This window comes from Penaeus chinensis, chromosome 4 (genome assembly GCF_019202785.1).
Source record: "Penaeus chinensis breed Huanghai No. 1 chromosome 4, ASM1920278v2, whole genome shotgun sequence".
Classification (NCBI taxonomy): domain Eukaryota; kingdom Metazoa; phylum Arthropoda; class Malacostraca; order Decapoda; family Penaeidae; genus Penaeus; species Penaeus chinensis.
In genome coordinates, this window is record NC_061822.1 from 16,183,243 (window position 1) to 16,195,742 (window position 12,500).

Sequence of the window (12,500 nt, forward strand, 5' to 3'; positions counted from 1 at the left end):
TTACTACTGCCCGATTTTATTGCAAAGTAATTATTGATCAGTTGTTTGTTTTTATATCAGATTTTTTTATTGTGTGGAGAACCCCTCTGAAACGGTGCCATTCCCACGTATTCCTAGAATTCCTCCTTTGCCCACGACCGCATTGAGGAGGATCAATTATATACTTTCAAATCGCGCAAGGAATCCCCCTGGGTTACAGAGTAGCTTATTCCCACAGTAATGATGATGATGATGTTAATAATGGTGATGATGATGATGTTAATGATGGTGATAATGATAATGATAATGATAATGATAATGATAATAAAGATGATGATGATGATGATTGATAATGATAATGATAATGATAATGATAATAGTAATAATGATAATAGTAGTAGTAATAATAATATCAATAATAATGATGATGATGATAATGAATATGATAATGAGTATGATGATAAAAATGAAAATAGTAATAATCATGATAACAACAATAATAATGATAATGATAATAACAAAAATAATCTGTAACAATAATATGGATAAGAATAATGATGATGGTAATGATGGAAATAATGATCCTGGTAATATATGTGATGATAACAAAAATACTGGTAATGACAATAGTAATAACTATAATGATAATAATAATAATAATAATAAATTATAATAACAGTGCTACTAATAACATTATCCGGATTATCATTATTATTATTATTATTATTATTATCATTATCATTATTGTTAACATTATCATTATCAATATTATTGTTATTGCTATTATTGCTATTATTATTATTATTATTATCATTATTATAATAATCATTACTATTGTTATTATTATTATTATTATTATTATTATTATTATTATTGTTGTTCTTGTTGTTATTATAATTATTATGATAATTATTATTGTTATCGTTATCATCATTATTATCATTATCATAATTATCATAACTATTATTAATAATATGAATATTACAGCCACTGTGATTATCATCATCATCATCACCATAATTATCATCTTCGGCGTCGACATAGCTTCATCGTCACAACCATTACCGTATCCATCACCATTATCATCACCATCATCATAAATTGTAACCAGTATTATAGCCCTGGATTTGAGAGAGACAGACAGACAGACAGACAAGCGGACAGACAGACAGACAGACAGGCAGACAGACCAGCGGACAGGCAGACAGGCAGACAGGCAGACAGACAGGCGGACAGGCAGACAGACCAGCGGACAGGCGGACAGGCAGACAGGCAGACAGACCAGCGGACAGGCAGACAGACCAGCGGACAGGCAGACAGGCAGACAGACCAGCGGACAGGCAGACAGACAGGCGGACAGGCAGACAGGCAGACAGACAGGCGGACAGGCAGACAGACCAGCGGACAGGCAGACAGACAGGCGGACAGGCAAACAGACCAGCGGACAGGCAGACAGACAGGCAGACAGACAGGCGGACAGGCAGACAGACAGGCGGACAGGCAGGCGGACAGGCAGACAGACAGGCGGACAGGCAGACAGACAGGCGGACAGGCAGACAGACGGGCGGACAGGCAAACAGACCAGCGGACAGGCAGACAGACAGGCGGACGGGCAAACAGACTGGGCGGACAGGCAAACAGACAGGCGGACAGGCAGACAGACAGGCGGACAGGCAGACAGACAGGCGGGCAGGCAAACAGACAGGCGGACAGACAGACAGACAGGCGGACAGGCAGGCAGACAGGCGGACAGGCAAACAGACAGGCGGACAGGCAGACAGACAGGTGGACAGGTAGACAGACCAGAGGACAGGCAGACAGACCGGCGGACAGGCAGACAGACAGGCGGACAGGCAGACAGGCAGGCGGACAGGCAAACAGACCAGCGGACAGGCAGACAGACAGGCGGACAGGTAGACAGACAGGCGGACAGGCAGACAGACAGGCGGACAGGTAGACAGACCAGCTGACAGGCAGACAGACAGATGGACAGGCAGACAGACAGGCGGACAGGCAGACAGACAGGCGGACAGACAGACAGACAGGCGGACAGGCAGGCAGACAGGCGGACAGGCAGACAGACAGATGGACAGGTAGACAGACCAGAGGACAGGCAGACAGACCGGCGGACAGGCAGGCAGACAGCGGCGGGACAGGCCGACAGACGGCGGACAGGCAGGACAGACCGGCGGACAGGCAGGACAGACAGGCGAGACCGGGCAGACAGACAGGCGGACGGGCAGACAGACAGGCGGGAGCGCAGACAGATGGGCGGAAGGCACACAGACAGGCGGGACGGCAGGACAGACAGGCGGGACAGCAGACAGACAGGCGGACAGGCAGACAGCCAGGCGGACAGGCAAACAGACAGGCGGACAGGCAGGCAGACAGGCAAAAGACAGGGCGGACAGGCAGGACAGGACGGCGGGAAGGCAGACAGACAGGGCGGCAGGGAGACAGGGCAGGCGGCGACAGGCAGACAGACAGGCGGACAGGCAGACAGACAGGCGGACAGGCAGACAGACAGGCGGACAGGCAGACAGACAGGCGGACAGGCAGACAGACAGGCGGACAGGCAGACAGGCGGACAGGCAGACAGACAGGCGGACAGGCAGACAGACAGGCGGACAGGCAGACAGACAGGCGGACAGGCAGACAGACAGGCGGACAGGCAGACAGACAGGCGGACAGGCAGACAGACAGGCGGACAGGCAGCGACAGGAGACAGCAGCGGACAGGCAGACAGACAGGCGGACAGGCAGACAGACAGGCGGACAGGCAGACAGACAGGCGGACAGGCAGACAGACAGGCGGACAGGCAGACAGACAGGCGGACAGGCAGACAGACAGGCGGACAGGCAGACAGACAGGCGGACAGGCAGACAGACAGGCGGACAGGCAGACAGACAGGCGGACAGGCAGACAGACAGGCGGACAGGCAGACAGACAGGCGGACAGGCAGACAGACAGGCGGACAGGCAGACAGACCGGCGGACAGGCAGACAGACAGGCGGACAGGCAGACAGACAGGCGGACAGGCAGACAGACAGGCGGACAGGCAGACAGACAGGCGGACAGGCAGACAGACAGGCGGACAGGCAGACAGACAGGCGGACAGGCAGACAGACAGGCGGACAGGCAGACAGACAGGCGGACAGGCAGACAGACAGGCGGACAGGCAGACAGACAGGCGGACAGGCAGACAGACAGGCGGACAGGCAGACAGACAGGCGGACAGGCAGACAGACAGGCGGACAGGCAGACAGACAGGCGGACAGGCAGACAGACAGGCGGACAGGCAGACAGACAGGCGGACAGGCAGACAGACAGGCGGACAGGCAGACAGACAGGCGGACAGGCAGACAGACCGGCGGACAGGCAGACAGACAGGCGGACAGGCAGACAGACAGGCGGACAGGCAGACAGACCGGCGGACAGGCAGACAGACAGGCGGACAGGCAGACAGACAGGCGGACAGGCAGACAGACAGGCGGACAGGCAGACAGACAGGCGGACAGGCAGACAGACCAGCGGACAGGCAGACAGACAGCGGACAGGCAGACAGACAGGCGGACAGCAGACAGACAGACAGGCGGACAGGCAGACAGACAGGCGGACAGGCAGACAGACAGGCGGACAGGCAGACAGACCGGCGGACAGGCAGACAGACCGGCGGACAGGCAGACAGACCGGCGGACAGGCAGACAGACAGGCGGACAGGCAGACAGACAGGCAGACAGACAGGCAGACAGACAGGCAGACAGACAGGCGGACAGGCAGACAGACAGGCGGACAGGCAGACAGACAGGCGGACAGGCAGACAGACAGGCGGACAGGCAGACAGACAGGCGGACAGGCAGACAGACAGGCGGACAGGCAGACAGACAGGCGGACAGGCAGACAGACAGGCGGACAGGCAGACAGACAGGCGGACAGGCAGACAGACAGGCGGACAGGCAGACAGACAGGCGGACAGGCAGACAGACAGGCGGACAGGCAGACAGACAGGCGGACAGGCAGACAGACAGGCGGACAGGCAGACAGACAGGCGGACAGGCAGACAGACAGGCGGACAGGCAGACAGACAGGCGGACAGGCAGACAGACAGGCGGACAGGCAGACAGACAGGCAGACATACAGGCGGACAGGCAGACTGACAGGCGGACAGGCAGACAGGCAGGCGGACAAGCAGACAGACAGGCGGACAGGCAGACTGACAGGCGGACAGGCAGACTGACAGGCGGACAGGCAGACAGGCGGACAGGCAGACAGACAGGCGGACAGGCAGACAGACAGGCAGACATACAGGCGGACAGGCAGACAGGCAGACAGGCAGGCGGACAAGCAGACAGACAGGCGGACAGGCAGACTGACAGGCGGACAGGCAGAGACAGGCAGACAGGCAGAGAGACAGACAGACAGACAGGGCCGAGATCGACCGCGAGCGGCGCAGACAGCGTGGCGCCAGCCAAGCACTACGATGTCGGAAGCTGAAATTGCTTTCGTGAGTGATTTAGTATGGCCTATGAAGAAATTTAAAAAAAAAAAAAATCAAGAAGCATGTCATTTAATGTAATTCGATATTCCCTTTTTCTTTCTGAAATGCTTTTGTATTTACGTGTTATTTCTTGTCTGATTAAGTAATGAATTGGCGAAATCATTATCATCATCATTATCCGATTTGACCGTTTCGTCGTCGTTGCGCCTGTTGATTTCTTTGTCCAATGACGCACACACACACACACACACACACACACACACACACACACACACACACACACACACACACACACACACACACACATACACATACACATACACATACACATACACACACATACACAAATACACACACACACACACATACACACACACACACACACACACACACAAAATTTCTTTGGGGCGAAGTTACCTCCAAGCGACAGCCAACCGCGTCCTCATTCTCGCCTCGCTCTCCGAAGGTAGACGACGCTTCGCTCGAGTGCCACTTGACGGCCGACTTCTGAAGTCCTGCCCCTCTACTAGGACGAGGACGGATGCCCCATGGTCGACCTCCACGTGCAGGGCGCCGCGTGCCCCTTCTCGGTGGACACGGGCTCTGACTTCACCACGGTGTCCCTCCGGCAGGTGGCAGCCTGGGGCCTGACTGCATAGATCGTCCCCCTGAAGGAGCCCCGCCGGGGGAACGTCGGCTTCCTCGAGGTGACCCTGGGCTTCTCCACGAGCGCCCTCAGGCTCTACGTGGTCGTCGCAGACATGAAGTGTAACCTCCTGGGTTGCAACGTCCTTGCGGATCTGTATTGCATCATCAATCTGGATCCTTCCCGGCCGAGCCTGACGATCCGTGCGCCGGCGAGCTTCGCCTGGGACGCCGCGCTCCCGACGGCGACGATCGAGCTGGCGGGCCACGCCCTGCAGGTCATCCCCGATACGGGCACCTCGGCCTTCCTCCTGTGCCACCTGGCGGAGGTCGCCGACCTCCCGCTCGACTTCCAAGACGTGCCCGACGACTTCTGTATGACCACGACGTACGGCCCTTAGCAGATCATGTTCAAGGTCGTCGACGCCCCCGTGCGCCTCTCCGGCCTCGAGCGTCGAGGCACCGCCTTCCTGTGCGACACTGAACGCGCCCTCGTCAGGAAGGAGCTGCTCGGAGGCGCCGTCCTGCGCTTCGACGCCGACGGCTCCTTCGGCCTCCACTTCCCTCCACTTCCCCGGACAATCCCTCGAGCCTCAGAGGCGGCGCTGAGCGGCGCAGAAGAGCCGTCAGCGCCACGGCGTCGAGGGAGGGAGCGCGAGAGGACCTCGCTCGCCGCCCGAGGAAACACCATTCTTGTAAACTAATTTTTGTAAAGAGGTTTAGTCAATAAAAGAAGAAGAAAATATATATATGCATACTGATATTACCAGCGGCTGACCCCCCCCCCCCCCCCATCTGTCTCTCTCTCTCCATCATCATCATTTATTGTCGTCATCCTTATCTTTCTCATTACTATTATTATTACCAGCAGTATCATTATCGTCATTTATGATAATAAACTAATACTAACGATATTGGTGATGATGATTATGTTTATAATAAAGATTACGGTAATAATAATGGTAATGGTAATGGTAATGGTAATGGTAATGGTAATGGTAATGGTAATGGTAATGGTAATGGTAATGGTAATGGTAATGGTAATGATAATGATAATGATAATGATAATGATAACAATGATAATAACAATAATCAAAACAATAACGATAGAGATGATAAGAATAAGAATAAGAATGAGAATAATGATAATAATAATAACAATGATAATAATTATAGTAATAATAATAATAATAATAGTAATAATTATAATAATAATAATAATAATAGGGATAAAAAGGATGATGATGATGTTGGTAAATGAGGATGATGATGATGATAATATTAATGATGATGATGATAATAGTAATGAGTCTACTAATAATAGTAATACTAATAATAATATAAATAATAATAATAATAATAATTACAATGATAATAGTAACAATAATAACAATGATGATAATGATGATGATAATGAAAATGATAATGATTATGGCGATAATAATAATAATAATAATAATAATAATAATAATAATAATAATAATAATAATAATAACAATAATGATGATGATGATAAACATATATGTCATGTATTTATCCTATTGACAGATTGGGAGAAATACATAATTATCATTCACATTTTTACTGTTATCATAATGATCATTAACACTGTTATTGTTATGGATTATTTTTGATACAGTTATCATTACCATCATCATTATTATTAATATTATTATTATCATGATGATGATGATGATGATTATCATCATTATCATTATTATTATTATTATTATTATTATTGTTGTTGTAAGTTATTATGATTATTTTTATCATTATCATTATCATTATTATCATTATTATCATTATTATTATTATCATCATAATCATCATCATTTTCCTCATCATCATCATTATCATCATTGTTATTATTGTTCATATTATCATTGTAATTATTATTATTATAATTTATATTATTATTATTATTATTATTATTATTATTATTATTATTATTATTTATATTATTATTATTATTATTATTATTATTATCATCATTATCATTTATATTATTATTATTATTATTATAATTATTATTGTAGCGAGGCGTAGACCAAGTAGATTTTTATGTGTCTGGTTGAGTTCAGGCTCGACCGAGAATAAGAATAAAATTATTCAGGAAAAGATTCGTCTGCAGTGAACAGATGTAAGGTTCCAGGCCTACGTCACGCTGCCACCACCCGATTAGTAGGTTCGGGAACCGTGTGTGTTGTGTATGGGGGTGTGAATGTTGTATGAGAAGAGGGTGGAAGGAAAATACAGAATATGTGTGCTGAATGTTGGATATGTAGGTGTGTAAATGTGAAAAGGGAGAAAGCGTAGGCTGAGCGTCTGCGTGGACGTGTATTGAAGAAAAATGCAAGATCATAGAATTCTTCCTCTTCCCTTCGGGTTGAGCATCCACCTGCTGGCAGTGGGAACCCAGGTGTAGTAAAATTATGTTCTATTCTAGGATATCAGCTTAATATACTCTGATTTGTCTAGCCTTTTTATAGCCTTTCAGGGTTGCGAGATAGAGTAACCAGCAATGTGCTGTTTAGGAGACCCAAGCCCAAGAACGTAAAGCATTCAGCTTTAGTCAAAACCAGAACTTAACATCGATGTCATTTGTTTTCCTGACTGGGACTGAGTGAAAGTTCTATGACGGTATGATATTTATTGAACAGGTTACACTCTTTAGGGAGGTCTACAAACAATTCAGTCATGAGAAATTTTGATAGTTGCGTACATCACCAATTTAATCACAGCGGGAGTGATGCACGTGGAAATCAACACCAGATGTAAAAAAAAATAACTCACGAACATTTACCACTAAGTTGGCGTCCCAACTCCATAAGTATTTTTAGACAGAGTATTAGCACGAAAATAAATACACTGAAACCTAATTTAAACAAGTTAATCTCCAACCCAGAATGGAGATTAACAATAAAAGAATAGTGCTGATGAACTATGAATAAAAACACTTGTGTAACGACAGGAAAACGTGTTGTAAGAAATTTACCCACAAGGAATCGACCAAGGCAAAGTAAAACAAATAAACAAAAGAACGGCAAAGACAAGCTAAAACGGCCCTTAAAATACGGGCGAGAATGTGGAAGATCTTTCTCCCAGGAGGTACGGATCCTCATGCTGGGGGAAAAAAAAGAAACCAAGAAACAACCAATCGTAAAAACAACAAAAAAACTAACTAAGTAATAACTCTGACCCTTTGTGAAATCAAAGTGCCGCTTTGGATTTTCGTGGAAGAGAGTGCACGCTGCAAATAGTAATGCAGTATGACACACGCCAAAGTCCAACAGAGACCAGGTGTCTTCTACACACAACCATTAAAATACTTAGCTTGCAAAAACACGGATTCGTCAACACTGGCGCGAAGCGAGGTAAATCCCAAGCGAGGTAATTCCAAACGAAGTAAATCCAAAGCGAGCACAATACCGAGAGCGGAACCACTGTCCAGCATAGAAGTCAGGACCGAACTGTCTTCCCCATAAGCATGGCGCGAAAAGAAGAAGATATGCAAAGCTTCGGAAGACCAACCCGATAGTTCGGTAGTCCAAACAACCCAAAGCACCCGAACCACCATGAAAAGAGAGAGGGGAAGAAAAACAAACAGCCAAAATATGTAACAACCATTACTCTCTTCAGGGTTTATATTGACACTTTGGAAGCGTCGCCAAAGAGATAGAATATTAAAACAAATAATAATAAAGGAAAGAATACATAGGAAAACTGGTAATGTACAATTTGCGTGAAAATTGTGCATTTCGGGCTGCAACTCACTACGGTATTGGACTTAGAAAATAAATAAATATTTTTTTTTTCTCGGAGATTCAAGTAATGAGACTTGGTTGAAAATACGTTCTTTGGTTATTTTTATAACCATATTCACATTAGTTCTTAACACTGTCTTTGGCGGTTCGTATGGCTTTGGTCACGGCTTATGAAGTCGCACTAGAATCACATGGGCGAGGCGCAAATGGCGGGTGAAGCACCAGCCTCGTACGGGTGCACAGCGAGTGCGCCCGCATCGTCGGTGGAAGCGGAGCCCGGGACGTCTCATCCGAATCGAATGGCAGCATCGCAGAGTTCCCCGCGTCCTTTTGTTCCGTGGTAGAGGAGGCAGGCATGTGGCCTCAACCACTCGGCGCACGAGGACGATGTCAGTCCAGGCGAGATCGACCTTAGAGTCGGCGAGTGCGCAGCCGTACACTACAATTATTATTATTATTTATATTACTATTATTATTATTATTGTTATTATAAATTATCATTATTATTATCATTATCATTTTTATAATGATCATTATCATTATTATTATTATTATTATATAATTATTATTATTATTATTACTGTTGTCAGTAGTGTCATTACTATTATTATCATCATTATTATTATTATCACGATCACCATCCTCATTTATCAACATCATCACCTTTATCCCTATTGTTATTATTATTACCATTACCATTACCATTATTGTTATTGTTAACATTATTATAATTATCAATATTATCCTTATTATCGTTCTTGTTATTATTATCATTATTATTATTATTATTATTATTATTATTAGCATTAGCATTATTATTAGCATTATTTTAAGTATTATGATCAATATTTTTTATTATCATCATCATCACCATAATCATTATCTTCGGCGTCGCCATAGCTTCATCACCATCACCACCAGACAGACAGACAGACAGACAGACAGACAGACAGACAGACAGACAGACGAAAGGGCGAGATCACCCGCAGAACAGAGGCGACGCCGCCCGGCTCCTGCGGGCGGCGCAGACAGCGTGGCGCCAGCCAAGCACTACGATGTCGGAGGCTGAAATTACCTTCGTGAATGATTTAGTACGGCCTAAGAAGAAATTGGAAAAAAATGAGGGTGCTTTGAATATAATTCGATATTCTCTTTTTCCTTTGCTTTGAGAAATGCTTTTGTATTTACGCGTTATTTCTTAATGTATTGTCGAAATCACCATCATCATTATCAGATTTGCTCCGCCTTGTTAATATTTTTGTCTAGGACTACTATACTAACTGCATGAGAATTCGAGAAAGGAGGAGAGAGCACGAGAGGAGAAGAGAACGAGAGGAAGAGTGAGAGAGAGAGGAAGAGAATTTAAGGGTATACGGGAGGGAGAATGAGGAAGAATAAGGGAGGAAGGAGAGAGAGAGGGAGAACTAAGGGAAGGCAGAGAAGGGAAACGGAAAGCGAAAGAAGAGAGAGAACAAGAAAGGACGAAAGACGGTGATGATGATGATGAAGAGAAGGATGATAATAATGAGGAAGAGGAGAAGGATGATGATAATGAGGAAGAGGAAGAGGAGGTTAATCATAAGTTTGGTGATTAGGACGATGATTATGAGGATGTTGAGGAGGATTGATATGATGATGAGGAAGGGGAAGAGGGCAGTTATGGGAATGAGGTTATGATGTGATGATAATGATGGTAAGGAGGGCCAGGATGAGGATGTAATGGCAATGAAGGTGAGGAAATGGGAATGCTGATGAAAGTGATGATGATGGTTGCATAACAATAAAATAACAAGATGAAAATATTACTGATACTTAGTGTTTACACTTTTTTAGTCTCGACTGTAATGTTTAAAGTTTGTATTGATAAGAGAAATGGTAAAACATAATCATTTTAACTCACATTAATAGTGGCGATGATAATATTGCTGATAAAGCAGGCAGGAATAACGATGTGATAATTATCTATGCGACATTCCCGAAAAATCAAAATGGCGGCTTTCCCGTAGACATTTCGTCGACTTGCTTTCACAGACCGTCGACTTTATAGTTTTGTTGTTGTTGATGTTGTCATTGTTTTACACTTTCGTCTGAAAATCGCAAAATATTACCAGAGTTATTGACAAGCGAGTTTCCAGAAGATCGAAGGTAATAATGGCGAAATGCTCAGCCCAACAGGATGATAATTAAAGTGCATTTGAAGCGAGATGAGGAGGAGCTATGACTTGCCTATTACGAGTGCCTGTATTTCGTGTCCGCTCATATCAAAATCGTTTTATATTTGAATAATATTGTGATTTATGATAAGGATTACAAGTAAGAGGCCAATCGTATTAATAACCAGTTATTCTCTATCTATCTGCCTATTTATCTCTCTGTGAGGATCTCACAATACGGCTTGAAGTAAAGTCTGTTTATTCTTTATTCTTGGTCACGGATATATATATAAATATATATATATATATATGTACGTATATATATATATATATGTACGTATATACATATATATATATATATATATATATATACGTATATATATATTTCCGTAACAAAGAATAAAGGTTAAACATACTTTGCTGTTTAACCTTTGGTGTGTGTATATATATATAAATCTCTCTCTCTCTCTCTCTCTCTCTCTCTCTCTCTCTCTCTCTCTCTCTCTCTCTCTCTCTCTCTCTCTCTCTCTCTCTCTCTCTCTCTCTCTCTCTCTCCCCCTCCCTCTCCCTCTCTCTCTCTCTCTCTCTCTCTATATATATATATATATATATTATATATATTATATATATTATATATATTATATATATATTATATATATATTATATATATTATATATGCATTATATATGCATTATATATATTATATATATATTATATATATATATATGTGTGTGTGTGTGTGTGTGTGTGTGTGTGTGTGTGTGTGTGTGTGTGTGTGTGTGTGTGTGTGTGTGTGTGTGTGTGTGTATCACGGAGGGCAACACGGACACTTCGCGGAAGACGGCCATGGGTTGCAAACGGCATGAAGTCACAGCGCGAACTGCCGAATCCTTGGAGACGCGGCGTCGAGGTCAGTCGCCCTTCACGTGGGTTTCCACGGGTATCCTTCCGCGGGTCAGCTTGGCGTAGGCTTGGGTCACTAGCCTCGCTCGGGATACCCACGCCATGAAGTTACGGTCGGTGTAAGTGGCGTGAGGGTACCCTTAAGTGGGTCAGCTTGGCGTCGGCTTGGATCACTAGTCTCGCTCGGGTCAGGTCATACCACTGGCTGAGGTCCGCCGTAGACGCGACACTACGAGCCTCGACCGGGGTACCCGCACTGTGATGACACGGCCGGTGTGGGTGACGTGGGGCATGCTATCTTCCGTAACATCCGTAGCCAAGATGTCCGTCGTAATTCGGCATGAATATTATTCTGATACTCCCTCTCTCTCCCTGACGAGGTCAAATCAAATGATAGTGAAGCCGTATATATCGCTGGCTTGGGATGAATTATCACCGATGTGATATATCTATATACACACATATATATACATATATATACATATATATAAATATATATATATATATATATATATATATGTGTGTGTGTGTGTGTGTGTGTGTGTGTGTGTGTGTGTG